General features: G+C 41.2%; 1 protein-coding gene across 2 annotated transcripts in view; it reads right to left on the bottom strand.

Annotated features, from left to right (window-relative positions):
• Lhfpl2 (LHFPL tetraspan subfamily member 2) overlaps nt 1-11,911 on the bottom strand; it is a 146,632-nt gene extending 134,721 nt beyond the window's left edge. For both annotated transcript variants that reach the window (XM_076857093.1, XM_076857094.1), the window contains exon 1: nt 11,512-11,911. The gene's annotated coding sequence lies outside the window, so the exon portion shown is untranslated. The remainder of the gene's footprint in view (nt 1-11,511) is intronic.
• Nucleotides 11,912-27,984: the final 16,073 nt, after the last annotated feature.

The following is a 27,984-nucleotide window of genomic DNA, read 5'->3' as shown; positions in this document are numbered from 1 at the left end:
ATTATCTTGAGGCCAGTGAGAGAGGTATAGGAGAAAAGCATGGTTCAGAGGCTTTCAGCAACACCAGAAAGCAGAAAGAGATGGAAGGAGGCAACGACCACCCTTTTTAGCTACCCAAAGTGCCACACCCCTGGATGCTTGTGATAGAACCAAAAGGAAGATCCTCATGATCAGAGGTGGAGCCAGGGCTCCCTCCAGCATCTCAAAGAACCAATGTTTCCAAATTGCAGGTTCCTCAGTGAGAGGTGATTGCCACCAGCACACATCACCCTAGCCCCCCACCTCAGGAATAGAGTCTGCCTGACTTAACACACCCTCGGGGATCAATGAGTGCCTTGGGTCACAAAGGTTCTCAAACGTGGTCCCCAGATCCGCAGCATCAGCATCACCTAGGAATCCGTTAGAAACACAATTCTCCACCAGAACTGGAGACTCAGAGCCTCCGAGACGGAGAGCCCAGCAATCTGTGTTTTACCAACTCTTCCAGGTGATTCTGATGCTTGCTAACGGTCAGCTCTGAGGGACAGAGGATGGAACTGGCCCAGCTTATAACCCAACACCAACTCTGTTCTCAAGTCCTCACATTCTCTGGGGCCTTTGAAGCCCATTTCTGTTTAAAAGAAAATACACAAAGCTGGTTTTGTGGAGGCTTGGATCAGTTCCTAGCACTCAAGACCAACTGGTTAGAGCACAAGGAAATGGCACTGCAGGGGGATTCTACTTCCCCAAGCAACGCAGCCCTCACTGGTCTTGAGAAATTTCAAATAAAGTGGACACATGCCTCTCCTTCTTGATGTTTTTCCTTCCACCTAGATACAGAATCTGACCACTCCAGGAACGAAACAGTAAGGTCATCCCAGAAGGCTCCTGTGGTTTTATTAGAGGGTCAAGTTTCTTCCTGGGGTGTGGAACAAAACCGTGTGGTTACAAAGACACCAATGCCACCCAGGAGCCATAAAGTACTTCAGGACTGAGAACAGCCCCGTGTAGCTACATCTGTCTTTGAATTGTATCGTTTCCCTCCCCTGAAAAAGCATATTTCTGTGAAATGCAGGTAAAAATCTCACATCCTCGTTTGTTTCATAGCACTTGCTTTCCTTTACTAGAGAGGAAAAAAAATGGTTCAAAAAACAGTCTTCAGATCAGTGCAATCATTAAGTGAGTGAATGGATACACACTCAGCTTCCACAGCGTGCCCCTCCTGCCAAGGCCACGTGGCTTGCTGAACTGCAAGATTTGACAACAGACCACAGAACCCCAGAGGTACAGGGACAGTGAGGACTCCAATGCATATCACGCAACACTGCTGAAATTCAACTTCCTCCCTGCAGATGACGTGCCACATCCGCACACTGCAGCTTTAGGGCTTCCCCACCTGCCTCTGGGCCTGTGGTGCCCAGGCTTCCCGCTATACCGCGCCCATCCCATCGTGCCAACCATTTCTCATTTTGTGTGTTTCATAAGCTGACTTTGCCTCTAGGGTGCAGCTGAGATGGATCCTGCATCTATAGAAGTGGAGGTTAATGCTGATATAATGATGTGGAAAGCTGATACTTAATCTCCCAATTCACTTAGATCAGAACAGAGCTGGTCCGGGGAGGATGGGGCCCATCTGTACCCACTTTTGGTTATCCATTAGTTCAGAAGGAGATGCTCATTAGCTCTAGGGTCTGAGCCAAAGCAGGGAAACAGGTGAGAAAAGTCAGTGTGAGATATTCTTAAAACATTTCTCTGCAGAGGCTCAATGCTCAAAGCCCAATATCTCCGAGAATGCCTAAAGCACTTAGTAATCAGTGTCTATAAAACTTTCTGAACAATAAAGGCTTCAGGGAACTGACTCCCTACCCTGTTGACAAAGGGCTCTCTCATTTGGTTCTATCAAGGATAAGAGCCTGTCTGTAATGACAAAACAGGTCAAGATAAGAAGGGAAGTTGTCCAGTGGAAAAGAGACAGCCCTTCACAACCAAGTATTCCTGAGATGAGTGTGCCCCCGCCAGGGCCAATATCACAGGCTCAGACGAACAGGTTTCTACAGTGATATTTCTCCAAACTGGTATTTCTAGAACCTGCCTGAGCACAACAATCACCTAGAAGCTTTGTTTAAAAAAATAGAGATTCCCCGGCTGGGGTTGTGGCTCAGCAGTAGAGCGCTCGCCTCACACGTGCGAGATGCTGGGTTCAATCCTCAGCACCACATAAAAATAAATAAGTGAAATAAAAGTACTGTGTCCAACTACAACTAAAAAATAAATGTTAAAAAAAGAGATTCCCAGGACCCACCTCAGAACTCGAGGTCAGAACCCCAGGGAAGCAGATTGGGAGTCCACATGTCTAGCAGCACCCAGCAACTGTCAGGCCAGAGGAAACAATGGGCAACTTTTAAAAACTTTGTAATCACGTAACTTCAAAGTTATACAGTGTGGGAAAATGCAGATTTAATTGAAGGAAGTTAGAGCCTTCTTTATCTAGTTAAACTTATGGAATATAACATGTAAAGGGGAAATCAATTTAACTAAAACTTAACAAAAAAATACCTCCCCCATAACTTCATAACTTAGCCATGTTTCAACAGGAAGACCCCCAAAATCATCCTGCCTTAAGGATTATGGGAATCTCTGCATAGCTGCTCCTGGAAGCCCTTAGAAGTCCAAAAGGAAGTGCCAGGACTGAGGTCTTCTGTCGCGTGCCAGCAGAGGCCAGCCCTAAGTAGCAGGATACAGCCCCTCCTGACAGGCAAAGTTTGGCCTTTACAGGTCTCAGCCTCCACCTGGCTATTCTACAGCCTCATTCCTACCCTAGCCTCATGTGACTGACAATTGCTGGGTGCTGAGTACTGTGTACTCCCAAGCTGCTTCCCTGGGGTTCTGACTTTTGAGTTCCCAGGTGGGTCCCGGGAATCTCTAATTTTTAAACAAAGCTTCCGGGTGATTGTTAGGCTCAGGCAGATTCTAAGACTACCAGTCTCCTCCACAAGTTGAGCAGCATCACCAGGAGAGTTCATTAGAAATGCAGACTCCCAGGCCCCACCAAATGTGCTAAATCAGAGACTGCATTTACACAAGATTCTGGGTGATGCCAATGCACACTCAAAGTTAGAGAAGCACTGCTTGAAGGGATATGGAAGACCAGTGTGAGACTTTTATCCCTAAGCGCAGAACATGAGCCTACCCTCCTCACCCCACACTCAAGAGGCTTTCTTCCCTCACACTCTTTACTCACGCCTGTCAGTCCTGGTTTGTCTTGGGCCACATCAACACCAGCAGGACCCAATAACTAGCTGACAATCCAAAGCCCAATTGTTAGGGAGTTGAAAAGAAGCAGGAAGTACCAATTGTCTCTCCCATTCTCATTGGGCTCTTATATCTGCCTCCCTTAGAAGGCAGGAATATGGATCCCGTGACCATAAATCAGTAGAGACAATCCAAAGTCAAACAATGCCATGGAATGCTGGCTCTTTTGGTTCCAACACAATGTTAATGAGGTCGGGGTCACGGGCATGATTAGCTTCCTCTGTATCTTGGCACAGACCCCAGCCCTCTGCCCTCCAGTTGCCTGCAAAGGCTGACGCAGCCCCGGTTACTAACAGGAGTTGGTGGGAATGACAAGGCGAGGCTGAGCAGAGGCTAACAGGTCAGACGACCAGGTCAGAATTCAAAATTATCTGGACAGGCTAGACACGCCAGAACTGAGAAAGCTACAATTTTATGAAAAGAAATGGGAAGTTCCATGGTCAAGATTTTAAAGATCAAATATATATAGAGAGAAAATCTAACCAGATGGCAGTTCTTAATTTAAAAAAATGTTTTAAAAGATTTTTAAATGGCTGGGAATGTGGCTCAAGCGGTAGCGCGCTTGCCTGGCATGTGTGCGGCCCGGGTTCAATCCTCAGCACCACATACAAAGATGTTGTCTCTGCCGAAAACTAAAAAAAATAAATAAATAAATATTTTTTAAAAAAGATTTTAAAACATCACAATTTTGTTGACCAAGGTGGCTGTGAAGAACGTCTGCATACTCTTAGAGCCCACAGGTCTACTTTTCAGGTCAGGAGAAGCAGCAGTCCCACCCTCGCTCCGGTATAGTTGATCAGACCATCCTAGATAACCCTCCTGGCCACCTGGCCACATAGGTGCATGTACAGCCTGTCACCCCTTTCCACCACTAGGGTTCTCATTAACCACTGTGGCTGGCCTCTTCACCCACACTGTCCCCAGCTACAACTCTTTTTGGCTTTACAACAGTTTAACTATTCTATGTATCAGTTTCACTTCTTTTGATGCTAACCCCATCTTTGACTAATAGAGCAAAGAACTATTGACCTAAACACAAGTCAGAAAAAAAAAAAAATGTGCAGACAACCTCAACACACCACTTACAAAAAGGACTCAGATCAAAAGTGACTTACAGTGCCTGTTCAAGTTGGCACACCATGCTCCCTATTACAGCCCGAATCCATGCAGAGTCAGTAATTAGGTTGGTAAATTATGAGCTTCCAATTCAGTGGAACCCTAGAAGGACTACTATAAGAATGAGCAAATGAAAGAGTAAGTACCTGCTAGACATACCTCATGATTCTCTCTATGTGGAATCATCTTCCAAAAATGGACTCTGGGTCATTTAAATAAGAAGGATGTGATCTTGGATTTAAAGTTATGAACCACATTTTTCTTAATTGTACATTGAATATGTAGATGGTAGTCATTTATAAATACAAAACACTCCCTACTGGTAAACTATAATTCCCCAACCATCCAATCTGTTATTTTGCATTTCAGAAAATGTTATCTCTATGGGCAAGAGAAAAAAGTTAACAAGTTATTTTGTCCTTAAAAAGTGTGTGCTATGCTCCACTTATCTAAAGATTAAATGGGGCTACTGTCAATGAAGTAGAACCTTCCTTAAATAACTGGCCAAATGCCTCAAAACTGGAAAACAACATGTGAAGCTCAGCCCAACTGCAGCCTGCCCGGGGCAGGGGGTGGAGGGGAAAGGAAGCTTGAACTCCAGGTGCCCCTGACAACACAGCTCAGTTTGGAAAGAAAGAAAATGCTGAACAATAGAATCAGTAGAGGAAAAGGAGCCCCTCTTAATTTTCCGGGCATGTGAGGAAGTTTTTGCTAAAAAGATATTTAACATCTCATTGGTTCGGGTTCTACTGAACATTGAAACAATTAAAGAGAAAAAAAAAATAATGTGGCAGTATTTATTTAATTCAGTACATCTTATCAATTAGATAGAAACATCTCTCAAATCACACTTCAGCTGTTTATGAAAACATGCCCACTGTAATTATGGAGCAGGGTCTTCCCAACTGCTTGGAGGAAGCTGTTCCATTCTAGCTTTGGGTCACAGCACCCAATTCTAGTTGCATTCCTGTAGCCTTCCAGCATTTGTAACTAAATTTATAATGAATAAGAATTTTGACTGTTTAATGACAGAGACTACCTTATAATGGATGCACCACAGATATAAGATGAACAACACTGTGACCAAAATCATTGGTAGTTTGTTTTTTTTTTTTTTTGGGGGGGGGGGGACTAAGACAACCCATCAAATCTTCTGATTTTTTAAAAAAAATAGATGCTACTTTCAGAAAACGTAGAAATAAAAAAATCAAGAAAAAAATCACTCACCATAATCCCACTAATCCAAGATAACCAGTTAAAACTTTTTATTCTACATCTTTCCAACCCAGTTAAGTAGGCAAGGGTAGGATGAGGTGTCACTGCTGGTTATACAGGCTGACAATGATTAATCATCCCCATTGGGTCCTCACATACCAGGAAAGAGACCAAGCTCTGGTCTCTCTTCCTTGTCTCATAAGAAAACTAATCTCATCATGTGGAGTTTCACCCTCAAGACCTCATCTAAACATAATCAGCTCTCAAAAGCCCTATCTGTAAACACTATTAAATAGTGGGTTAGGGTTTCAACATATAAATTTGGAAGGACACAAAGAGACTGTAACTCATGTGTATGTGCCTGTGGAATCTCCTTTTTCAGTTATATATCCTAGCTATCCAACACATTCAGAACCATTCTATGTACATCCTTCTTAATGATCTCACTGCAGAATAACATCAGTAGGAGCCTGGTCATTTGGGGCCAGAGCAGGGGGCTTGATTATCCCATTACACCTGCTGAAAGGATTAAAAAGAAGACTTCAGCCCTAAAGACACAAGTTACTCTCACCTCCAGCATTATTCAGTAAACCTCAATGATATTTGCAAGACAGAGAGGACTCCCTGCAACCACCTGTCATTGCTGCAAAAAGAACTCCTCATTCACCTGTCTCTAGTTCCAACCTCTCTTCCTGCCTCTGCATCTCATGCTGGGCTGCACGTCTCTCCACAGAAGCCTCACAGTTCAGTTTCCATTTCAACTAAATGCATTATTCCTCACCATAAAAATCTTCCCCCTTTAAAACGGGGTTCCCACAACTGCTTACTTCAGGGAAAGTGTCATGACCCACTCCAGTGCCTGTGAATTCCCTCTCAGGAAAGCCCACCCAGGAGATGCCCAGGTAGTACGGCTAGCCTCTCCTCTTTTCTTCGCTTAGTCCTGCTACAATTCCTGCACTGGCCTCTCAGCTCACCTTGTCCCCCGCGCCTCCTGGTCACCCAGCCCATCTTGTGGTCATGGAGCTCTTCTAAAGCACTCTGGGACCTCAGCATTCACCTGCTACAAAGCCACCCTCCAAACAGCTTTCAAGATGAAGTTCAGATTGCTCAGCACCCAAGACACCACACCCTCAAGTACTTCCCCACCCACAGGACCTTAACCTTGACTGTAGTCCAAGCAACTACTATAAAAACCCTGCTTGCTTTACACCTTTTCAAACCTTCTAGACTCCAAACATAATATTTATGTATTATTCTAATTTTTAAGTTGTGAAAAAGAAAGAAAAATAAAACACAACCCTGAAGGTACATGAAGAACCAAGTTTTCTCACACCTTCTACAACAAGACAGTCAAGTATTTCAGAGCCAGATGAGATTTTTCCCTGGTTTTGTAAGTTGATGATCAGATCCTACCCTTGACTCCTTGGCCTCTCTAAGACTGAGAAGTCTCACTTCTAAACTGTTTGTTTTCCTTGCACCTAAAACTATTTGATTCATCGGCTGATGGTTCTACTCAGCCATGTCTCAATGTACAGATACATACTTTCATAAAGTCAAGAAAGAAATGGGTCTTCCTTATCCTTATGATCCACTGGCTATGACCACTCCCTGCCACAGCCAGATCATCTCTCCCTGATCAGGCTGGCTAGTGGAAGGGAATTAGGCCCCAGCACCCTGGTCTCCCTGTGCAGACTCCTCCAAACCAAAAAGCATCCAAGGCTTACAGAGGTCGTTGGCATGCAGAGCTTGTCTGTCCCATGAGAATGTGTGTTCTTTGAGAGGAGAGGCCCACTCTTGATTCTTCCTATATTAATAGAGCCCTAAACAGAGTCTGGACGATGAAAGAGATTGCAACAGTATTTGTTGAATGATAGGATGAATGAATGGATAAATAACCAAACAGGCACGCTCTCTGAAGTAGAAGGAGCAACACACAACATAGTTCACTCTTATTATAGAAATGCTGTTTTGCTAAGAATGTCATTTGTTCACTTTGCTATTAGGCAATCCCAACACATACTTTAAAGTTGCTTTTGGGAGTAAATCCTGGAGATTAGATATTTACTTACTTGTATGTATCTTTCTAAGAGTACTAAGCATTGAATAAATATTGCTTTTAGGATTCACCAGAGAAGCACTTAACCATATCCACAACTATGGCTTTTTTTTTTCTTTTCCTTTCTCAAATGAAACTTGGATGTTTACTTTGAAGGGACCTGGGAATCTGCCACTGCAAGGGCAGTCAGACCTGGAATTACAGGTCACGTCGGTGCTGCAGTTCAGACCCACACAGAGCCTGTACTACACACTCTCTGGAAATGGAGGTCCAGAAAAGGCTGACCAGGAGGGGCCAAAGGAAGTAGCCTGCAAGTTCTAGAAAGATCAGGTGTTCCTGATGTGGATGATCATGAGCATGGGTATAGCCTCCACTCAGTTGCACATCCTAAAATCAGGTATCTTTACATTTCCCTTTTTCCTGAGGATTTGGAATACTGAATCATTAGCATTTCCTGACACTTAGTGTAAGGAGCTATGCTATGTCCTCTATGAAAGTTAGCAGTTAATCTTCAAGGTGACTTGGGGAGCAGGTAATCAGGGATTGAACCCAAGGGTCCTCTATCACTGAGCTACATCCCGAGTCCTTTTAATTTTGAGATAGGGTCTCACTAAGTTGCCCAAGCTGCCCTTGAACGTGTGATCCTCCTGCCTCAGCCTCCTGAGTAGATAAAACTACAAGAATGTCTCAAGGTGATTATGAAACGATTTACCACTAACATGATAGGGACATAGAAACTGAGACAAAGAATAATTAAATAACTAGGTTCAGGTAATAAGTGACTATGTTATGGTTTAGATACTGGGTGTCCCCCACAAGTTCATGACTGAGACAATGCAAGAAAGTTTATAGAGATAAAATGATTGGGTTAATAAAAAGGTTTAAACTAATCAGTGCATTGATTCCCCTGACAGGATTAACTATGTGGGAATCATAGGCAGTGGGGTGTGGCTGGAGGAGGTAGGTCCATGGAGGCATGCCTTTGGGGTATATATTTTGTCTTATTGAGCACAGCTCTCTCTCTCCTTCTGGGTGTGATGTTGAGCTGCTTCCCTCCACCACACTCTTCCACCATGATGTTCTGTGTGGCCTCAGGCCCTAAGGAATGGAGCCTGATGGACCTCTGAAACCCTGAGCCCCCAAATAAACTTTTCCTACTCTAAAATTGTTCTTGTCAGGTCTTTGGTCATGGCAGTGAAAAAGTTGACTAAAACAGTAACACATCTGGGAACTCAACAGACTGAACCTGTCTCCTAAATTTTGATCTCTTACTTTGTCAATTTTTTGCAATAATGAATCTGAGAAGCTACATACAATGCTTATTAAAATACATATATATGAAATTATATTTGCCAAGTTGTTATATTGTGTGCATGTTTGAATGTGTAACAACAAATTCCATCGCTGTGTACAACTATAATGTACCAATAAAAAAAAAATGTAAGGAAAAAGGAATTAGACCAAGAATTAGACTGGTGGAGCATGAATAAATATTGCTTTTAGGATTCCTCCCACTTTTCCACTCTCTGACTCCAACACACAGTTTTACTATCATCACCTACTATGAATCTTTCCTCCCATCTCCACCCAAACTCTACATAGAACAAATCTCTTTAATTCAAGTTTACCCATCTCTGCTGTCAGCAGGTGCCATCAATTAAATTGGGTCCATTTACTTTTTCCAAAAGGCATCACTTTGCTCTCTTCTATAAAGATCCTTCTTCCTTCCTATAGATAAATTACTGGCTCACATATCATTGCTCAAATTACACACACAAATGTTCATTTGCAGTAATTATTCTTCCTAATTGGAATGCTCTGAAGACAAATGAGTTCCCCTCCTTTCCTACAACTCACAATGTCTTTTTCCTGGTATAAAATGTTTGCTGCACCTGCTGCAAACCATAACAGGTGTGCTGTTTGCTCTCTGTGCAACCACATAGGGCATAACACTATAATACTATTTTAAGATGGTATTTTATCTGGTATTACTTCAAACCCTTTAAATGTCTCATTAGCATCAGATTTTGAACACGGACTATTAACAAGCCTATCACTCCAATAGCAAAAAAAAAAATCTCAATTTTATTTATCTTACTTTTAAAACATTTAATCTTCCCATTAACATGGGTGATGGTTTAGATATGAGGTATCCCTCAAAAGCTCATGAGACAATACTAGAATATTCAGAGGTGAAATGATTGGGTTATGAGCCCCTTAACCTAATCAGTCTATTAGTCCACTGATAGGGATTAACTGGGTGGTAACTATAGTCAGGTAAGGTGTGGCTGGAGGATGTGGGTCACTGGGTGCATGCCTATGGAGTACATATTTTGTTGCTGGTGCGTGGAATCTCTCTCTTTGCTTCCTGATTTCATGTCCTGAGCCGCTTTCCTCCTTCACATTCTGCTGCATTTATGTTCTGCCTCACCTTGAGCCCAGAGCAATGGAGTCCCCCTGTATGGACTGAGACCTTTCAGACCCTGAGCCCCAAATACAATTTCCCCCTCTAAAATTGTTCTTGTCAGGTCTTTCAGTCACAGCGATGAAAAAGCTGATTAAAACAAGATGTGTTCTCTCTCTCTTAAATTTAAAGGGGTTAGCCTTTAAAAGAGAACCAAAAAGGTAACAATCGGGAATACCAAGAAAAATCACCAAAGAAATGAGCCTCCGATCCCTCTTCAACCTGGCAGGATGGAGCTCTCAGGCCAGTAAAGCAAATGCAACAAGTGCAGATTATAAACATCACATCCAATAACCCTGGTTACTCTATGGCTCCCCCCCCCACACCTTTCCACTCTCTGACTCCAACACACACTTGTCTAAGGTGGTTCTACTTCTCTGTGTGGATCACCGAGGGTAATCTACAGGCACAAGCACAATCACAGCAGAGAAAATGGGAACTACAGGAAATGGCCCGGTAGGAGTGAGGACCAGGACAGATGATAAATTCGTCCTTACTCTGACTTTCACCAAACTCATGACTCTCCTGAAATAATGAAAAAGTTGAACCGGACTGAAGAAAACCATTTTTCTCAAATCAAAGATCACTGGACCTCTAAATGGAAGAGAAAAGACAGACAGACAGACACAAACACACACACACACACACACACACACTCACTCACTCACTCACTCACTCACAAAAGAAAATTGCCTGGAAACTCACAGAATCTCTCGCAGCCCTTCACCCATCCCCAGCGCCCAACCCACACATCCCAGATGTGGTCTTCCCCACTCTCCGCCCACCTCCTCCAGCCCGCACCCCCAATCACTGCGCTGCCCACAAAAATGCAGCCTAGATCAGAGAAGCAGCTGACGTCTGTGGCCGGCGAGACCCACACGCCACAGGCCAGGCCCGGCGGGGACGACCACGGGACGGCCCCAGGGCGCGGTGCCAGGCGCGCCCCAGCCCGGCGCCAAGCTGCGCCCAGGACCCGCGCGCCACCAGCCCCGCAGTCGCCGCCGGTCGAAGCCCGCCAGCGGCGGCGGTAGAGCTGGGCTCGCGCCGGCTTGCCGGGAAGACGCCGTTCCAGGAACAACTTTTTCCACTTCTGCGGCCGGCAGCTGTGGCACGGGGAGAAGCAACGGCTCCCTTCCTATTTTGGCATCCGACACCCGTCCCGCTGCACCTCCAGCGGGTGGGAAGACGAACCCCTTCCCGCCCGGCGGATTCCCGGGGCGCAAAGCGAAGTTCCCGCGCCCGCCGCGGTGCTCGCAGCCCGGGCTCTGCCGGCCGCGACGGCTCCGCGTGCGCTGCCCGGCGCCCACCTGGCCAGGCTTCGGGCTCTCCCCTCTCGTGGCGCGCGCGGGGCCGGGCGTCTCCAACTCACCCGGCCTCAGCGCAGAGTCTCAGGCTCAGAGCCCGCAGCCTTCTCCTAGCAGGGGCTTTCCGTTACGCCTCCTCGCTGCCACCTCTCTCGTGCCCCGGCTGGCCGCTCGGGAAAGGAGGAGGGAGGAGAGCGGAGGAGGCGGGAGAGGAGGGGGCGAAGGCGGGGAGGGAGAGGGTCCGTGGCGTGGGGGAGGAGGCGGCGAGGCGAGAGCGCCGAGCTGGGCCGCCGCCGCCGGGGCTAGCACGACAGGGGGAGGAGGAGGGGCGGGGGCAGCGAGAGAAAGAGGTAGCCGAGCCTCCCAGCCCTGGGCCCGGCCCCGCGCCGCTGCCCAGTCACCATCGCCGCTGAAGTCCCGCTCGCTGGCCGGGCGTCCGGGGGGAGGGGTCGGGGCCCGGGGCTCTCCCGACGCGGGCGCGGGGCGGGACGGGGGCGGCCGACGGGCGGGCGAGCAGCCGAGGCCCGGCCTCCGTAGGGGAGTGTCCTGCGAGGCCCGGGAGGGTGTTGGCGACAGGGGATCCCCAGGAGGAGGGGCTGGGGCGCGGGGGCCTGGGAGCGGTCACTGCGCCGGCCGGGCGGCAGCGGCGCCTCTGGGGTCGTGCGAGAGTCCCCTGAGCCCGGCGGGGAACCTCTGGGAGCAGTTTTGAGAAACCGTCCCTCGAGCGCCCGGAGTGCGCACGACTGGGCTCCAGAGGCGGGGAGCGGCGCGATCGCAGCCCTGGGTGAGAGGGCCGCTCCTGGTGCCGAAAGCGGGCCCTGGGGCGCGGGGAGCAATTCCCCCGACCCCGCCCAGACCGCCAAAGCGTCAGTCCAGGGGCCCCGGGAATCCGAAGTGGGAAAGTGGGCTGGGGTCCGTTGTCTTCTGCAGAGGAAGATCCACTAACAAGTTTCCGTGACCTGAGGCTCTAGGTGAGGAAACTCAGCGCCAGTAGTCACAGAGTATTCCTAAGAAGGATGCTTGGGATCCTGGAACATCTTCCTCCGAACTCGAACGATGAATATCCAAAAGGCAACAGTCTAAAAAGGCATCCTTGTCCAGAGAGGGGACTCACTCACTACTCCCCACCACCGCCCCCAGGGGTGGAAGCAAAAGTCAAATGGCCCCTAGCTAAAGTACCAGTATTCACTGTGGTTGGAACGTCGGGACACAGCACTTAACCAAGCAGACCCTTCTTAGTCCTTTTTTTTTTTTTTTCTTTTTCCTGTCAGACTTCCTTCTTTCCCCCAACTTCTCAGCCTCTTGTCAAAAATACTTCTATCCACGATTCACACAGACCCAGATCAGCAATCAATTTGGGGACCCTCTCCTCCTCAGTGGGTTCTCTCACTGGTTCTTCACTATTAACTTCTTTCCAGTTACCCGTCCTTTCCAAGTCCTCTGCCACCATCTGTTTCCAGTGGCCTGCCTGGCTACCTACTCTGCCCTTCTCTGCACTTGCATCCCTCTGCCATATCTACAGGTTAATGCCTCAAGAACACCACAGGGTCAGTCAACTTCTTGCTTCAGAAATTCTTTCAGGCATTTTGCCAGAGAAAATTCTAAATTCCTTAAAAACTCTACTATTCGAAACCATGCAACAACTGGTCCATCCCATATTACCCATTCGTCAGAGCCTCAGATCCTGGCACTCTGTCAGAGAATCCTCTCCTGCCCATAGAAGGACCCATGCCTTTATTCACGTGGGAGTTGCTGGTGCTCTTTCCAGAACATCTCCCATGACCAAATCCCACTTGTCTTCATTGAAAATGAAGTTTGCAGCACTGCATTTCTACCCTAAAAGGATGTATGTGTTCTTCCCATTTGCAAAAATCACACTCTCAAGTTAACAGGGCTTATGGGGCAAATAGGGTTAGGAATAAATTACTCAAAATCTATGTAACATTGCAACCAGAGCATTAACAAAAACAGCATCCATTCCAAAACACATACTAGCAGAGTTTATGAGCCATGTTAAATTCCTAATAAATATTACAGTAAATATAAGTATAGGGCTTTACCTTTATAAAGTGATGAAGGTAACTGTTGAAGAGATTGTAAGGAGATTAGTTTGAAGTTGCTGAGTGGGGAAGAAAAACCCAAAATCAATAAAAGGAAAACCCTCTGCTCTGTACCCTCTTCCCATAAACCCTCCCAAGTTGGAACTCATGACCAAACCAATTCGATAGAGAACATAGAGCAAATGGGCATCAGACCCAGCACCATGTGTTCTCCACATCTCAATGCATTCTGCTCTGTTTTGCAGCTGCTGTTACTTGGTGGTGCAATATATTATAGTACTGGGAACACTTGCATATGAATGAACACAACTACCCCCATTTCACTAGAATCCTTTCCTTCTATATTATAGGTCATGGATGAGTTAATCTGTGTTATGAATGCTCTCATTACAGAAACACCCTTGTAAGAGAAGACCATACTTAATTCTAAGCTTACAGAGTAGACTGTACTGCATTCCACACATTTATTGAGCACTTAACTACAGTATATGCCAGGGACTGTTGTGGGCACTGGTGAGGCATCAGTGAAGAAAAAGAAATGTGGGTTCTTGAACACAGCATCACTAGATGTTTGTATCATTTGGTGGTATTATATGTTTCTGTGATTTTAGCTATTTGGGCTACCACCAAAGCAAGATAGGATAAATTGTATCTGAATTATGTCTGAATGATAGGTGAATTATACTTAACAGGAGGCAACAAATTAGGAAAGAGGAAGACTGGAAAAAGAAAAAGATGCTAAAAGATACAGTTTAAAAAGAAAGTACTTGCTAAGTTCAGTGGAAAGGTATCACCAGTGAAAGAAGGAACTTTGGAATATTGTGAATGCTACTTTTACCCTGTGCCTCAATCTAATTTTCAAGAAACACTGTGAGGCATAAGTGAGGAGGAAATTAAAGGGTGTCTGCAAATTTGGTCAAATGACAAGGAAGCCTTGGAAGAAAATGAGTATGAGCCACTTGGATAGGTCATAAGGTAAAATTACAGTGGTGCCTGACTAAAATGTATGATTCTGAACTGACTTGCTGGTGCAGATCACTCTGTTCTCTGAACATCTGGACATTATACCCCTCCCCCATGAGCAGGGTTAAATATTTTTCATGTGTGAACTCCTTGTTTCCTACTCTTTCTGAAAGTGAATCAGCTTGGTATTTAAATAAAATATACATTCATAGCAGAAAAGCGGTTTATATTTTTTGTGATTGTCAGCATACTGAATGTTAATTAGCTTAAGTTTGGCTATTCATCTTCATAAAAATCTGTCTCAAATCTACCACACACACACACACACACACACACACACACACACACACTGAGAGATTGATATTTCCTAAAACTACATGATCATAGAATTTCAGTGCTAGGGACTGTGGTTGTAGCTCAGTAGAAGAACACTTGCCTAGAATGTGAGGGTTTGATCCTCAACACCACATAAAAATAAATAAATAAAGGTATTATGTCCATCTACAACTAAAAAAATTAAAGAATTTCAGTACTAAACACAAATTTGGAAATCAAATTAAATATTACTTTTTGAGTATTATATGAAAACTATATGGTTTAAACTAAGAATCTCTCCAAGAAAGCTAGCAGAATTTGCAATTCACCAACAGGGGCTGTGAAAAGTCACTGACTTAAAAATGATATTTCTTCTTCTTTTTTTTTTTTTTTTTTTTGGTCCCTGCATGTAAGAATCTGTCATTTTCTTCTACAAAAAAAAAAAAAAAAAAAAAAAAAAAAGTTGAGAAAAGACAATTTTGAGCACAAAGATTTGAAGGACTGTACTGAATAAAATCAGTACTCTGACCTCTGTGAGATAGAAGCCACCTTTTTGGCCCCAGAAATGAGCCTGTCAAGTCACCAATAAATAGACTTGGAAATATCATATCTTCGTTTCTGTTTCCAAGGGGCAATTTTTAACTCAAGGATAAAAAGTGAAATTGGTACATACAAAAGAAAGTGCCCTATTTTTACTGAAATCCCCATTATCAAGGAACTTCTGTTTGTTGAATGAGGCTGACAAAATGTCTCCAGCTGAGAATGAGTATCATAAGTGTAATAGGCAGGGGGCTATTCCAGTACCACATCACGGGGAGGGAGCAAGTCAGGCACCCAGACATCTCAATGATCTGCAGAAGACTCCTTTTTCCCTCATGGATGTTAAGGACACTGTCCACATTCCAGCCCAGCCAAAGAAAATATGGCCCTCAAAATACTCACCATAGCTAAATCATAAAAGAAATAAACGAATAGAACTTTGGGCATTTGCACTCTTCCTGTAAAAAATGGAAAACAGCTGTTTTCATCTTCTAACCACAGTCTCTCCCTCCTGGCCCACTCTTCTTCTATACATGAATCAGAAGTTTTAATTTGTCCACCAACTATTCCTAAAAAATAAAGTCTGTGTTCCTACTCCTAATTCCCAAACTAGACTCCATGTGACTCGAGCAAAACTCAACTTAAGAAAGTGCTCCATTCATTGCTCCTTATGTCACCACTACTATAACAGATCCACAGGCCCTCATCTAATTAAGCTTACCCTTGAATTGAGGTAGAAATTTCCATACAATGAGAATATTTTACTACAATATTGCTCTATAAGTTGCATATAAATTCTGTAACATTCTTAACAGTCCAATAACATCTTTTTTAAAAAAATTATTTTAGTTGTAAATGAACACAATATCTTTATTTTATTTGTTTTATTTTTATTTGGTGCCAGGGTTCGAACCTGGCACAAACTCTACCACTGAGCCACAACCCCGGCCCTGCTGTCTAATAACATCTAATGGGCAAATTCAATTAACCAACTTGTTTTTCATGCTGAATCTTCTCCCACAGACATTTTTCCTGGATTGCAAACTTGTTTTCTCAGAAGAGGTAGAAAATATAAAGAAGTTTGGAAAAATTTGTTGTTTTACAGTATTCATGACAGGCATAAAACCATGTAGACAAAGCGTCCTTTGTCCCGTGTAACCCCAGCTCTATGAATCTGGTCTGTGATGTACACTTTCAAAAGCGTTATCTTTGCTATTATAAATTATGTTTTGCTTTCAGAACCCCTAAGAGAGGTTTTACTCTTACCCTCATTAAAAATACTCATTATGATTCAATAGCAACACCAAAATAAAAACTTGTGGAAACTACTGCTGTTTGTTTTATACTGTGAAGAGAATACTTGTCCTTAATCTGGCCCACAATTTAAAAAAAACCAATAATCTCCAATCGAAAAATCTTGCCTGCAAAGAAATTTTTTTTTCTTTTACTCTCTTTCCCATTCCTTTTTCTGGAAACAAGAAGCACAAAAATGTATACCTGCTGCTATGGCTTGAATGCGGTTTCAAATGTGTCCCCACAAAGGTTCATATGTAGAAGCTTGGTCCCCAGTTTGTGATGTGGGATCTGGTGAGAACTAATTAGGTCATTGATGGGGCTGGCCTCAGAAAGAATTAATGGAATTCTCATGGAACTCTCATTAGTTATTAAAACAGGGGCTAATGTGAAGGAACAAGAGACAAAAATGTCTCTTTCCCCAGCACTCTTTGTCTTCCTGATCTCTCCTTCTCACATGTCCTCCCATGATACCATCATGTGATTCAGTCATGGGGACCCTCACCAGAACTGGGCAAAAGTTGGATCATGCTCCTGAACCTCCAAAATAGTGAGCAAAATAAACTTCTTTATGAAGTATGCAGCCTCATGTGTTTTGTTAAAGCAAACAGATAAATAGATAAAGAAAATAGTTAAATCCATAAAGCTAGCAGTTGCTAGTTTGGGCATCTTATTTTCATTTAGTGCTAGAGTTAGAAGACACATTATTTACTATGGGTTAAAAAAAATTATTGCAAGCATATTCCCTATTTGCAGATGGATCTGGGTGATTCTTTCTTATTTGACATAACAGAAGGTAAGAGAGCCTCTTGCCAGGATCCTGGTTTACCACAGTCAAGCATTGCATTTAGCTTTGGGCTTCCAAGAGCCCAAACAAGAATGTCATACAATTAATGATATAGTTCTCATGGTCTGGTAAAAGAATCATAGTTTTCCAAGTCAGGAAAACTTTTTCCTGGCAGTAACTTCTAAGAGGAATTGAATCATGGGAATCCTTGCATAAGAGACACTGGACAATCTAAGCATCCTGTGTAGAGTCTTCACTCAGGGAAAGCAATAGCCTCTTGCCCCACAGAAGCAGTGAGAGTAGAAATCAACAAGAGATGGGCAAGAATGATCTGTACTCTGTTTCTGTCATGGTTGAAACTGCATTGTAGAAACTTAACTTCCACCCAGACTCTGGGACCCAGAAACTATTCTCTGTGCCCTCAAAATGGTGATGATGGTAACAACAACAAAAACAGAACATCTCTGTGTCACACAAATTATGCAAAAATAATGTCATTGCTTCACTGACTTCACATATTTTTCTCAGTTTTAAATCTTGCACTGTTTCACATAGAACTCATTCAACCACTATAACTACTATGTTCAGTTCAAAACAACCTTGAATAGGTTTTCAACAAAAACAAGAATTAAGGATAAAGCCAATCCACACAGCTGAGATTAGTTTTAGTTTTTCTTCTAGCAGAAAAGGAAATACTATGTCAATTGTACAAAATAATGCTCAATCACTTTTGAGGTCATATAAATGAGAACAACATAAGCTGTGGAATTGAGATGAAAAAGGGATAGCATCAAGAAAGTGAACTAGTTTTTTGTCAAAGACTGTTTAAATATCCTATGAAATTTTGCTACTAGAAAACTCAGAATAGTTATAGATGCCTTTTTAATTTTCTAGGTGTCATGAGAAAAAATGTTTGATGCTCATGAATTCAAGTCTCTTTGTTACATGCAGAGATGTTTCCTAGATGTATGGAAATAAAATATTTTCTTTCTTTCTCTCTTTTTAGTAACATTTCAAAATTTTATTTTCACCTTTTCTCTCCCATTTCAGGAGTCCATAACTTCTAATAGACATTACAGCAGTATTGAAAAATATTTTCAATAGGAAAATGTCACAGACTCTGGAGTCCAAGGGTCTGTGTATGAATTTGACTTACTCTATGAGTTACTAAATGGCTTTAGAGAAGTTGTATAACCTCTCCAAACCTTGCTTTTCTCACCTTCAAAGGATAATATGCCTCCTACTTGGGATTATCCTATTGCATTAGCATCATTCCAACCTATGTGCAAGCATCTCCTGCAATGCCTAACATAAAACTTGCCGAATAGACATGTTTGTTCCTTCCCCTCCACACCCATACTCTTGCAAAAAGAATTTCACCCAGTTCAAAGAGGTCAACCTTCCCAACTGGCCAGCAGTAAAAATACTGTTTTTTTTTAATGAAATGATACTTAAAACATAAGAAATAAGACATACAGATTTATGGAGTAGAACAGAGAGTCCAGAAATAAACACTCACATGTATGATCAAAAACTTTCAATAAGGGTGCCAAGACATTTCAATGGAGAAAGAAGAGTCTATTCAATAAGTGGAACTGACATGACTAGATATTCACATGCAAAAGAATGAATTTGAACACCTACCTCATACCATTCAAAAAGAATTAGCTCAAAATGGATCGAGACCTAGATAAAAAAGCTAAGACTATAAAACTCCAAGAAGAACACGTAAGAGTAAATCTTCATGATTTGGGTATTGCAAGAATCTCTTAGATATGATACCAGAAAATAAATGATCAAAGAAAAATATATAAATTCGACTCCATCAAAACTGAAAATCTTTGTGTGACAAAGGGGCACTATCAAGAAAGTGAAAAGACAACCTTCAGAATGGCAAAAATATTTGCAGGGCATTTATCTGTCATGGGATTTGTATCCAGAATATGTAAAGAACTTTTACAAATAAACAATAAAAAGATAACCGAATTTAAAAGTGGTAAAATTTGAGCAGATATTTCTGCAAGAAGATATACAAACAGCCAGTTAGTAAGCAAATGGCGAGATGTTCAACATCATTAGTCATCCAAAAAATGCAAACCAAAACCACAATGAGATAACATTAGAATCTCTAAAATAAGGAAGACAGTAACAAGTGTCGGAGATACAGAGAAATTGAAATCCTCATATTTTTGTTGGTAGGATTGCAAATAATGCAGTCATTTTGAGAAATATTCTTACAATTCCCCAAAGAAGTAAAACATAAACCCACTATCTATCTGACCTATAAATCTGTCTTCTGCATATCCAAGAGAAATAAAAACCTGTATACATAAAAATCTATGCAAAGTCAGGCACAGTGGTGCATGCCTGTAATCCCAGAGACTTGAGAGACTAAGGTTGGAGGATTTCAAGACCAGCCTCAGCAAATTTGTGAGGTCCTACGCCAAGTTGTGAGCCCCTATCTCAAAATAAATTTTTTTAAAAAAAGTACCACTGATATGTTTCTGTGGTTAAGCCACTGGGTTCAATCCCCAGTCCAAAAAAAAAAAAAAAAAATCTATACACAAATGTTCATAGCAGCACTATTTGTAATATCCCAAAGGCAGAAACAACCCAAATGTTCATGAACTGATAAAATATGGTATGGACAAGTAAAATATAGTATACACATATAATAGAATATTATTCAGCTGTTAAAAGGAAAGAAATAATGAAACTGTCGCAACACAGATGCCAGACATAAGAGATTACATGAGGTATGATTCTATTTATGAAATGTCCACAATAGGCTAATCCACAGAGACACAAAACACATTAATGGTTGCCTAGGGCTGGAGTGAGGTTGAGGTAGGGGAAATGGGTACAGATTTCTTTGGGGGTGATGTTGGGAAGCCTAACCTCTTTGAACTGGGTGCCCCCCCTTCTTCTTCTCTTCCTCCTCCTCTTCCTTCTTCTTCTTCTCTGAGTCTTCAGTACTTCCCCTTCCACTCTCTGCCTCCCTGACCCTCTTACCTCCCCTCTACTAGTCTTTCTGCTATTTACTTATACTTTTAAAATGAGTGTCTAGTGGATGTACATGACGGTGAGATTCACTGTGGTATATTAACATGTGTGCGTAGGGTAGGTCTGATTCATTCCACTGTCTTTCCCTATCCCATCTCTCCTCCCTTCCTTCATTCCCCTTGGTCTACTTCACTGATCTTTCTTCTATTCTTTTTTTTTAACACCCCCCCACACACACACCTTATTTTGAATTAGCTTCTGCATATCAGAGAAAACATTCTACCTTTGACTTTTGGAGACTGGCTTATGTCACTTAGCATGATAGTCTCCAGTTCCATTCATTTACCAACAAATGCCATAAAGTCATTCTTCTATGGCTGAGTCATACTCCATTAGGTGTGTGTGCATATGTGTGTGTGTGTACAAATGTATGAATTTTGTGGTATGTAAAACATCTCTCAGTTTTTAAAAATGTTTATTTTTTTAGTTGCAGTTGGACACAATACCTTTATTTTATTAATTTATTTATTTTTATGTGGTGCTGAGGATCAAACCCAGTGCCTCCCAAATGCTAGGTGGGCACTCTATCACTGAGCCACAACTCCAGCCCCTCAATTTTTTTTTTTAAAGAAAAAAGTTGTAGGATAAATGATTGCGTACTCAACAACCAGGAATAACTTCAGTAAACATTGTCGGACCATTTGCTGTATGTAAAGGGGATACAGAGGTAACAAAGCATGGCTTCCATCATCAAAAAGCTTAAAATCCAGGCAATGGAAGCAGTTCAGTGAAGATCAATGCATATTTTGATTACCAGTGGGATCAGACTTAAATAGCTGTAATACACAGCATTCAGTTAGCACCCAATGTTAATCCCAGAGTTTACATGCCCCCATTCTCTATAGGCACTCAGGTTTTTGGAGTAAGGGAGAAGAATCTAGGCAAAAGCTCTTTGCTGAAAGTAAGTAAAAATACCAATGGAGTCCATCGACACAAAACAGGTGGTGGGAGTGGAATGAGATTAAAGAAGGTTTTCTGGGTTTGGAGACATGGGGTAAAGAACTAATTAATAAAGTGAATAGAAGTCTCAGACAAAGGAGACTTCATACATAGAGACCCTGAAACATCAGAGAACACATGGCTGAGAGAGGAAAAGGGATGGGTGAGAAGAGATTGACTTGGGGTACGCAGAGGTGGATATTAGTAGGGCCACTGGAGGGGGTCTATAAATTACATGAAGAAGTTTGAACTGAAGGTTCTAGGGAGCCAAAGAGGACATTAATCCTAGGAATGACTTGATCTTGTTCAGAAAGATTGACCTGGCTGCTGTGTGAGGAGGCAGATTAAATGTGAACAAGACCATGAATGGAAAGATCTCTCTTCCGGAGTGGAATGTATACCAAGGTGGATGGTGGCAATGAACTTGCAGCACTGATTGGGTGGTCAGTTACAGGACAAGATGTCAAGGGTGATGCCCAGGTCTGCAGGCTGGGTGATGCATGGCCAATTGTGCCCCACGGGGGCAGCAAACATGGACAATATAGCCTGATAACCATGGAACCATGGTGAATTCGACATATGCTCACATTAGTTGAAAGGGCATGGGTCATAGGTTATGCAAAACTAGAGCTTCCCTCCTGGAAGTTTAGGTGTCAAATCCTTCCCCTTGCCACCAGATTGTGGAGTTGCGCCTATCTATAATTTTATTGATACCCAGGCCAAGAACAGGCCTTCAGGCACTAGAAGATAACAAAAACTCAGACTGCACAAATATTAGGTGATTTGACAAACCTCGTTGGATACTTTTGAGTCAAATGGAATGTGTTACTACAGACCAGGGGGAAAAATTCCCCCAGGGGACATCACAGTCTAGGTTCTGATAGAAGAAGGTTTCTCCAGGTTGTGTTGAATCAACTATCATTGTCATGTACCTTGCAGACGAATAAAGCACATCAATCCTCAAACTGGTATTCCTAATGGGCATCACCTCATTAGTTAGTCAGCAAACAACTAAATAACAACAACAAAAAAATTTTCATTCTATTTGAGTTATTATTTTTTTGCAGTTATACAAACTACTACTTTAAGGAAGCTTTGTAACTTTGTAAGCCAGAAAAGTCTCTCAAATCCTAATGGAATTATTGATTCTTAAGTCAAGATGAAGTTTTAGAGCAACTCTTAATGCATTATTTATTGATTACTGATGGGATCAAAATTAATATGAAAAAATAATCAATAAAAGTGCCCTAAAAATAAAATCCCATCACTAACCATCTCTGTCTTCTAATGTGGGATTCTGTTGGTTCAAAGTCCTCTTAGAAACCTGAACTTTCTTTGACCTGATAGAAAGCAGCCACTTCAGCATAGAATAAAAAACAATGTGATATGCCTGTTCAAAAACAAACAATTGTTGAAAGTACATTTTTAACCTCAGAGACCTCACAAGGACAAGCAACTACCATGTTTACTGATAACAGAAAAGGAATTCAGGAGAGACATTTCAAACTTAGAAAACAAATTGTTAAATCTTTCTTATTCTTTGTTTGAACCTGGCCAAAGGCCAAAAGCACAGCTTCTCTCTCTCTCTCTCTCTCTCTCTCTCTCTCTCTCTCTCTCTCTCTCTCTCTCTCTCTCTCTCTCCTCTCCAGAATACTTCTCAAAGCTCCCAGGCTCACTCATAATGATATTGTAAGTGGAAGAAATTTGCCAGTGCCTGAAGGTAACAAGGCCAGTCTCCTGCTAACATTTTAATGTAAAAGATGGGTTATGCATTTAATGTTAGAGATGATTTGTTCTTCAAGCAATAGGCTCATGAAATGACTTTGAGAAAAATATATTCACTTCCCTCATTTCTCTATGGTGCAAAACAAAGTCAATAATGCCAGTGAATTTTAATGAATTAAGATTTTTATGCATGTTATTTTTATGTACATAAATTTTAATGAATTAGCAGTTTTATTACCTCTTTTTAACCCTAAATGTCACAAATCTCCATTGAAAGTATTAGTGCTAGTTTTACAACATTTTACAAAGTATGAACTATGGCTCTGGTAGTTCAACAATTATCTTAGGTCATTTCAGGTAATGATGGAGTGGGAGAATCACCAGGTTTCTCACCTCACAGTTTGTTGCCTAAACTCTAAGACCTTGACTTAGTTATAGGTCAATTTTCTAATAAATTTAACCAAAGATTCTGTATGCCAATTGATGGTAAGGAAATGCTTTTAAAAGATCTGTTTCTTGGTTTAATTTTATTTGTATTGAGAAAACATGATAAAATAGATTTACTGAGTGGGAAGTGTCAGCAGAGACCAAGAGTCTATTGACCCAAGTCTTACTTTTCAGTCAATATCTTATGATCAGTTTATGGGAAACTCTCCAGTGAAAGAGTAAGTTGGACCTCTACCTCACATCATATAAAACAATGAACTCAAAATAGAACAAAGACCTAAATGTAAAAGCTGAAATTATAAGACTCTGAGAATATAACATGGGAGCAAATCTTCATGACCTTGGATGTAGTCATGGATTCTTAGATATCATACCAAAACCACAAGAAATAAAAAAAAAAATAGACAAACTCAAAATTAAAAACATTTGTACATGAAAAACGCTGTTATAAAGTAAAAAGACAACCCACAGGATGGGAGAAAATATTTGTAAATAATATATTTGATAAAGGTATAGTATATAGAATATACAAAATTCTGATAGTTCAATAACAAAAAGACAAGCATTTTGATTTTTTAAAAAATGTACAAAGGATCAAATAGATATTTCTTCAAAGAAGACATACAAATGATCAATAAGCACATGAAAAAATGTTCAACATCATTGGTCATGAGGAAAATGGAAATCAAAACTGCAATGAGATATCACTTTGTACCCACCAGGATGACTACAATTTTAAAATAGAAAATAACCAGCATGGATGAGGATACAGAGAATTGGAACTCATACATTGCTGATGGAAATTTAAAATGATGTTTTTGCTTTGGAAGCAGTTTGACAGTTTCTCAAAGACTTAAACACAGAGTTAAAACGCAACCTGATGATTCCACTCATAGGTACATACCAAAGAGAACTGAAAACAGGTGTTCAAACAAAAACTTATACACTGATGAATGCTCATGGCAACTTAATTCACTAATCAAAAAGTGGAAACAAACCCAATGTCAAAGCCAAATGTGGTATACACATATAATGGAATATTATTATTATTTTGTTACTGGTAAAAATTTATCATAGGTTTATTATTCTCATCTGTGGCACTTGCCTATCAATGGTGTTGAACTCATCTATATGTTAGAATCATCTGGGGAGCTTTTTCAAAAAATATTTTTGTTTTTAATGGAAACATAATAACTGTACATATTTATGGGATACAGTGTGATATTTCAATGTACCATGAACAGATTAGGATAATTGACACATACTTCATCTTAAACATCATTTCTTTGTCTTGGAAACATTAAAAAAATCTTCTCTACCAGCTATTTTGAAATATTCAATTAATCGTTGTCAACTGAAGTTATAACCTCTTGTGCTATAGAACATTAGAAGTTACTCCTCCTAGATTCCTTAGAAAACTTGGAATAGAACCACAATTTGAACCATTTATCCCATTCTCAGCATATACCCAAAGGACTTAAAAATCAGCAAACTATCATGACATGATGACATGGCCTCATCAATGTTTATAGCAGCTCAATTCACAATAGCTAAGCTATAGAACCAACTAGGTACCCTTCAACAGATGAATAGATAAAGAAAATGTTGTCTATAAACACAGTGAAAATTACTCAGCCATAAAGAAAAATGAAATATGGCATTTGCCAGTAAACGGATAGAACTGGAGACTATCATGCTAAGTGAAATAAGCCAGTCCCAAAAACCAAAGGCCAAATGTTCTCTCTAATATGTGAATGCTAACACACAAGGAGGGGGAGGTGAGGGCCAAGGAAGAATAGAAGTTCATTGGATTAGACAAAGGGGAATGAAGGGAAGGAAGGAGGGGATAGAAAAAGGAAAGATAGTAGAATGAATCAGACCTAACTTTCCTATGTTCATATATGAATACATGACCAGTGCGACTCCACATCATGTACAACCACAAGAACCGCAAGTTATAGTCCATGTATGTATAATATGTCAAAATACACTCTACCGATATATATATCTAAAAATAACAAATAAAAATTTAAAAATTAGAAAAAGAAGTTATTCCTCCTATACAACAGAATATTACTAACCTTGAAGGGAATGGAGTAGTGAAACATTCTTCCATACAGATGGACATTTGGAAATATGCTAAGTGAAAGAAACCAGCCAGAAAAGGCCACAAATTGTACAAGTCTATTTATATGGGATGTTCAGAATAAGCAAATCTATAGAGATAGAAAGCAGATTAGTGGTGCTATGGGGTGGGGGAAGAGAGAAATGGGAAGGGACTACTTAATGAGTATGGAGTTTCCATTTGGCTTGTTGACAATATTCTCAAATTCGGTAGTGTGACAGTTACAAAACCTTGAGAATATACTGGAAGCCACAGAATTATCAACTTTAAAATATGGCTACAATTTTGAATTTTATGTTATGTGAGTTTTATCTTAATTGTTTAAAAAATTCTGAAACAAAAAAAAATTAGTGGGAAGAATGGCTTTGTTTTATATTTTTTAAAATCATCTTGATGTATGCTTCGAAAGAGAATTGGATGCTCATATTTTCTTCTGCATTCAAGCTGTTGCAGTGTTGTTTGGCTGGAAAAAAAACAGTTTTACACAGATGTGTAGTTGGTTAAAAAAAAAAAAAAAAGTATACTCTAATAGATATTCAGATAGTCATGGATGCTCTTTGATAAAACACCCAAACTCAACATGTGGTAGGTTTTAGAGGCTAGTTCCTATGTGAAATCTGAAATCAAATCAATCAGCTTTTTGTGACATTAAAATATATTGTTTATCTTGCAAAAGTAGAAAAGTGGAAGGGTGAGCCTGAAAGGCAGTAAAGCTTTCCTGTGGGTGTGCACATATAACACTGCTATAAGGAAAACATCAAAAAGGACAAATACAAAGTTCAAGGTTATTAGTTAATGATTAGCAACAGAGCTGTTCACCTTTAAGGAACATTTTTTTTGTTGTTGTTGAGTAAAAGGGATAGATGTATGTTTAGTCCACAAATACTAAATTTCCTTCTCTATGCCAAGAATTAGGTTGGGTGATAGGAGTTAGGGGTGGAAAGGAGAAGGTAGGAGAGTGTACACTGTAAACCTATGCCCACTGCCAAAGTTTGCAACAGGGCAGGGCTAAGGCCACTTTCCCAGGACTGGGCTAGTGGTGGAGAGAAGACCTCACAGCCCACCCAGTCTGCACCACCTAGAATGCAGACTTTCCAGGGGAATGCTGGAACACCTTTGTCACTGAATTGCCAATACAGGAAGGGCTCAAAAAACCTACTTTGAACTATGCTAAATTAAGAAAAACCTATAGGAACATAAAGAGTTTCCTTTACTGACTTAAAAACAGCATACTACAGGGACACAGCCACATCAACGTTTAAAGCAGCACAATTCACAATAGTTAAACTGTGGAACCAACCTAGATGAATGGATTAAAAAATGTGGAATACACACACAATGGAATTTTACTCAGCAATAAAAGAGAATAAAATCATGGCGTTGGAGAAGACAATGCCAAGTAAAGTTAGCCAATCCCCCAAAAAACAAATGCTGAATGTTTTCTCTGATATAAGGAGACTGATTCATAGTGGGGTAGAGAGGGAGAGTATGGGAGGAATAGACGAACTCTGGATAGGACAGAGGGATGGGAGGGGAAGAGAGGGGCAGAAGGTTAGCAAGGATGGTGGAATGTGATGGACATCATTATCCAAAGTACATGTATGAAGATATGAATTAGTGTCAACCTACATTATATACAACCAGAGATATGAAAAATTGTGCTGTATACGAGTATGAGAATTATAATACATTCTGCTGTCATTTATTTTTAAAAAATTAATTAAAAACAACAAAAATAAATAGATAAAAAAGTAAAAACCATGCATTACCATTTTAAAAAAAAGAATAATTTCCTTTACTGTTGCTTGACTTAAAACTTTCAAAATTTTTTTTAAAAAACTGTACTTTAGGGATGTGGCTCAAGCGGTAGCGCGCTCGCCTGACATGCACGGGGTGCTGGGTTCGATCCTCAACATCACATCAAAATAAAAAATAAATATATTTTTTTAAAAACCTGTACTTTAGTTTCTTGTCTAATTTTTATGCATCTTTTTCTATCATTGAGATCATACTATAGATAGGCACATAGCTTTCTTTTTTGGCTCAACACCATGCCCTAAACATTTCCTTGTGTTAGTAAAAATTGTTTGCTCCAATTTAAATCCCCTCAAGGCCTATTTCTGTACCTGTTATTGACCAACCCACAGAGCCCATTCCACGAGAGAATCCTCATGGCTTTCATACATCTCTTTTGAGACCCCTAAATTTCTATAATCATTTGAGAAACACCCATTTTTTATCACAGCACACGTCCTACAGTGCCACTTAATGTAACTTGTGC

This window comes from Callospermophilus lateralis, chromosome 5 (assembly GCF_048772815.1).
Source record: "Callospermophilus lateralis isolate mCalLat2 chromosome 5, mCalLat2.hap1, whole genome shotgun sequence".
NCBI classification, from domain to species: Eukaryota; Metazoa; Chordata; class Mammalia; order Rodentia; family Sciuridae; genus Callospermophilus; species Callospermophilus lateralis.
Note: the sequence above shows the minus strand (reverse complement) of the source record. Positions and strands in the feature narration are given on the sequence as shown.